Source organism: Montipora capricornis, chromosome 10 (genome assembly GCF_036669925.1).
Source record: "Montipora capricornis isolate CH-2021 chromosome 10, ASM3666992v2, whole genome shotgun sequence".
Taxonomy (NCBI): Eukaryota; Metazoa; Cnidaria; class Anthozoa; order Scleractinia; family Acroporidae; genus Montipora; species Montipora capricornis.
This window is the reverse complement of record NC_090892.1, coordinates 18,911,888-18,916,887: the sequence shown is the minus strand read 5'-3', so window position 1 is coordinate 18,916,887 and position 5,000 is coordinate 18,911,888. Positions and strand designations below refer to the sequence as shown.

At 36.0% G+C, this 5,000-nt stretch overlaps 1 pseudogene; it reads left to right on the top strand.

Moving 5' to 3' along the window:
* LOC138018375 (uncharacterized) overlaps nt 1–5,000 on the top strand; it is a 20,917-nt pseudogene that overhangs the window by 3,557 nt on the left and 12,360 nt on the right.

Sequence of the window (5,000 nt, the reverse complement as noted above, 5' to 3'; positions counted from 1 at the left end):
AGTTCCATTCTTGTGGTGTTGACCTGGCTAGTGTATTGGTGTGGGCTGTCAGGGAACAAAGATTGTATTCAGCTGATACAGACACAATGGAGTTCAACATCAAACTTGATGGACGAGAACTAGGAGGTAAATTACTTCTTGAATATTTCTGTATGAACGTATGTTGTGAGGTAAAGCCAATAAAGATGTCTCAGACTTGCTGTACCCTTATTATCAAAAAACATGTCAAAATTTGTTTCTGTAGTCTTGGCTCCCTTCTGATGCAAAAATGGTGCCCTGTATCTACATTCTAGAAAACTGCAAGCATAACTTTATTTTTTACTTTCAATCTGCATTCTGTTCTTGATAAACTTTCTGTTTGGCTGAACATTGCAGTACTACTACAGTGTACTACTACTACTACTACTACATGTACTACTACTACTTACTAAGTACTTTTTGGTGAAGGAGTAATAGAGTATGGGGTGTTTTGGTGTGTAGGTGGCATCACTGTATTACGTTCTATCAGCAAAATACAAACAATCTCATACATTTGTCCAGTGTTCCATAATAATGCATGTTTTAGGACAACCTGTAATTGTTGATTTTCGTAGGTAGAAATCAAGTGGCTGTTGGGCTTGCTCCCATTGACTTTGTGAACAAAAGTTCTGAAAGTGCCCTATCTGTTTATCCTGTAGCCATTGCCAACTGTAAAGAGAGGAGGTTTGTTTTTAAGAATTTTGTAATATGCAGACAACTTGTTGGTGTTTGAAAGACTGGCTCAGTTCAAATAATAATTCAGTAACAATAAACTTCACTGTACTACATGTATGTGACAACAACTAAATCATGTTGATAATATTTCACTCATTAATTACTAGGTGCCAGTGACAATTTATTCATTGGTTAGTTACTGGCACTAAGATGGTGTGAAGGGCAAAAACAAAAGAGATTCAAGTGTTAAAACCAACTGTGAAAACATCAATTTTTAGAATGTCAACAAAACATAATCCCATTTTCATAATTTTTTTTATTTTTGCACAACAGTACTGTATTTGCTATTAACTTTCAATGCAATGAATTACAACATCCATCAAGTTTTTTTTGGTCAATTTTGAACGTGCTTCAAAATTGTTTATTTTCTAGAGAAGAACTTAGACAGCTTATTTCAAATCTAAATGAGCAGAAAAGAAAAATAAAGAAAAGTGGAATTGTCGTGGATGAAAAAAAAGTACAACATCAAATTTACAGGTACATGTAGTGCATAGTGTATGCATGTCAAGGAAGAGTATAGTAATCCTTTTGGCAAAACAATAACATACATGTACATTTATGAATTCACTGTTCAACACTGTATATGTATAGTTGAAGTCCAGAATTCAGCACTATTGTGGGAAACTTGAAGGAATTCATAAGCCTTTTTTCCAAGCCATTAGGTAAATGAAAGCCATCAGTTATTTTTATTACTATTTGTAGTTTGCTGCAGCAATTTCTTACATATTTTAATAGATCACAGCTTATTCTACACCCGAAAAAAGGTATGAAATGATTGTGCTGCTTACAGCAATATTGCTGTTGATGATCTCATCATTCTAAAGGACTGATGAAAGAAAATTGGAAGATCTGCAAGGAAATTGTTAGTTGGTCTATATAATTAAGGTGGCAAAGCCAATAAACAAGTTTTTAAACATTTGATATGGTTAAGTGTGGTGTAATTATTGCTGTTTTATAGCTTAGCCCCTGGCTATTCTATTTTCAATATTTTTAAATTTGCAGTTACCCTTGATTACAAAGCTCTTCTGCTTTTGCTGTGGAAAAATCAAGATGAAGATTATGTTCTTGGTGGCATTAGGGATACATGACTGAATTTTGTGCCTACTGTGATGCATAAGGGTAAATATTCCTTTTTTTCTAATATTAATGTTATCTCTAATGTTTGGCAATGGTGTGATTCATGCAAATACCTAGTATCAATGTCAATTGCTCTGTCTTTTGATTTCCTTTTTTTTGAAATAAAGGCATGCACATGTCATGAAGTTGCTTCAGATGAAACGTGTCTTGACTGCTTACGATCCAAGGTGAACATTGGCAGGTGAGCTGGTACACAGTGATACACAATAATTCTGCATCACTCAAGCGATCCAGGACGCAAACTCAATTACTTAAATTCCAGCTGACCTTATTTTTTATTAGTAAACTAGGTTGGAGTGCTACACATGTTGACAGCAAAAAAAGCCTGATTTTAATATTGTTGTGTGTTGTCCGTTATTTTTGTACTTTTTTAACCAACTGATCAGAATTTCTTACATCTAGGATAATTGGTTTAATACATAGCTGGATGATTTTTGTTAACTCAAGTTTATAATAACACTGAGGCTCTTTTTCATTTACTTGAAGATCTACTGGTTTACGTGATGACCTCACATTTGTTCTTGAAGAAGACCTCAGTAGCATTAATCTTTGCTCACTGCATTGTGAAATGCGGAACTGTGAACAGCTGCTAGGTTCCTTGGGATTATTTGCGCATCGTGTAGGCTCCCTTGATGAGCTTAATCAAACCTTGTCTGACCATGGCCCTGAAAGTTGCAAAGGATTTCCTCGGGTAACTGTGAAAGAGAGACCTGGCCAGCAAACAGCAGTGGAAAGAAAAAACATTAAAGTGGCATCTTTTTCTGGTTTGTGTATTTAATTATCATAACTTTTCCTCATCAAATCACATGTCCTTTTTATGATATTTTATTCGCAAGGACTCTAAAAGACCACTAAAGGTATTTAGGACAGTGTAGTGGAAACTGTGAATTGTTAAGTTTTGTCATGCGGGAAATAAAGATTAATTTCTGTTCAATTTATCCAATTATCTTCTTTTTTTTTGTCATTTCATTTACTTTCTTCATTCTGGTTTGTTGATTTTGACTGTGGCTTTTTCCACAGGATCATTTGAGAGAGAAGTGTTGAAAAATTTTGGGACCATTGTGGAAAGATCCCTTCCCATAGATAAAGTGACAAAATACTACAGGCAGTGCCCTGGCACTGGAAAACAAGTTCTCTTGGATTATGTGACATTTTTTGAAGAAAGGAAAATGGTTAGTAGATGCTTTGTTTATCTAGTTTAACAGTGTATAATTTTAATGATTATTACAAAAATTATTGTAGCTGGTTGCTGGTTGCTGGTGGTGTTTCTAAAACGAGGGTAAGGGTAAGACCAAGGGTCAGGGTAAGGATAAGGATACGAATACAAAACGTATCCTAAACATGCATAAAAGCTAACCTTAGGCCTAATTAGGCCTAAACAAAAGTTTAAGGTTAGCTTTTATGCATTTTTAGGATACTTTCTGTATTCGTATCCTTACCCTTACCCTGACCCTTGGTCTTACCCTTACCCTCGTTTTAGAAACGCCGGGTTGCTGGAGGTGACATAACAGACACTCAATCCACCTATAGGTATATTACCAGTGTGTTCTGTATAGGTGGGGTCTCAGGTGAAACCCCTGTAAGGACAGTGACTTGACCTGATAGTTTCATGGAAAAATGCGGCAGGTTAGTTTTGCAGGTTGCAGGTTGCAGGTTGCAGGTTGAAATTTACTGTGACTGTTACATGAATAGCTAACCTTAGGCCTAATTAGGCCTAAAAAAAAACGTTTCTTTAGGCCTCCTTAGGCCTAAAAAACGTTTCTTTAGGCCTAATTAGGCCTAAGGTTAGCTATTCATGTAACAGTCACAGTAAATTTCAACCTGCAACCTGCAACCTGCAACCTGCAAAACTAACCTGCCGGGAAAAATGTTATTATCATTAATGGTGTATTTGAACTTTGACCCTTTTTAAATGTTGGGTAAAACCTTAGCTTAATTAAATTGAAACACTTGTGTCCTTTAATCATTCTTCATTTGTAAGTTTTAGTAAATTACAGTGTATGAAGGAATTATTGTTTAACCTTAATGTCAACTTATTACAGTAGCAATCAGATGCTTAATCTTGAGTAATGATTAGACAATTTGTTTCTGTAGATGTATGTAGTGCATGATTTGTTTTTGCAGTATGTCACTGAAATTCTGGAACATGGAGAGTTCACTAGAGATTATGGGGTTAGACAGGAAACAGTCAAGATTGAAAAAGGCAGTGGTATGGGAAAAATACCAGAATATCTTTATTAAAGCTGATTGACTAATTCAGGATGTTCTATTTTCTTTGATTTAATGCTGAAACTGTACCCTTGTTAGGCAAGCATCTAATTGTTCAGGCGGTTGTATTTGCGCTAGATATTGTTTCTTAAGCTGGGTGTTCACGATACCTTTTCAGATTTTGATAAATTTCTGAGGAGCCGCCTAAATGAGTGGGAGATGAAGCAAAAAGAGGTGGATGCCAAGTTTCTTGAATTGAGTACATTATCAGACAAGCTTGCAGATGTTCCCGTAGAGTCTAAGCGGAAAAGGAAGAAGAAGACAAGCTCCACTAGTCCTAAAGTGTTTGAACAGGAAGATCCCTTTGCAAGTTATGCAGCCGATCTTCAAGTCATGTTTTTCAAAAAGGTACATGTACAACAGATTCTGCTTGTAAGTTCTTGTAATGAATATGGATTGAATACAGTGCCGCTCGGAGATAAGCGAACAACGCAGACGCAAAATAAACGCACGCAATACGCGTATACGCGTTTTTTTTTTGACGCGTCTAAAATTGCGTATCGTATACGCGTTTGTGCCTTTGTTATTCATAGTTGTTCATAACCGTAAGTTTGCTTTTCCTGTTATTGTTTCCGAAGACAAAAGAATTAATTGCGTGACTGCCGACAAGTCGACAATTTACATTTGCATGTATGTCGCTTTGATTACTAATCAATTTCGATCCGCAAATGCCGCCGATGAAAACATCTACAGGGCATTATTTCGAAGTTTAATACCCTTTAAATGCAACAAAGGTCTCGAAAGACGAGCGAAATTAAATCAGCAAATTATGCCCCGAACAACTGAAGCCGTGATTTTTGTCAGTGTTTGCCGTGACGCGTTACAGTCATTTTACGATAACT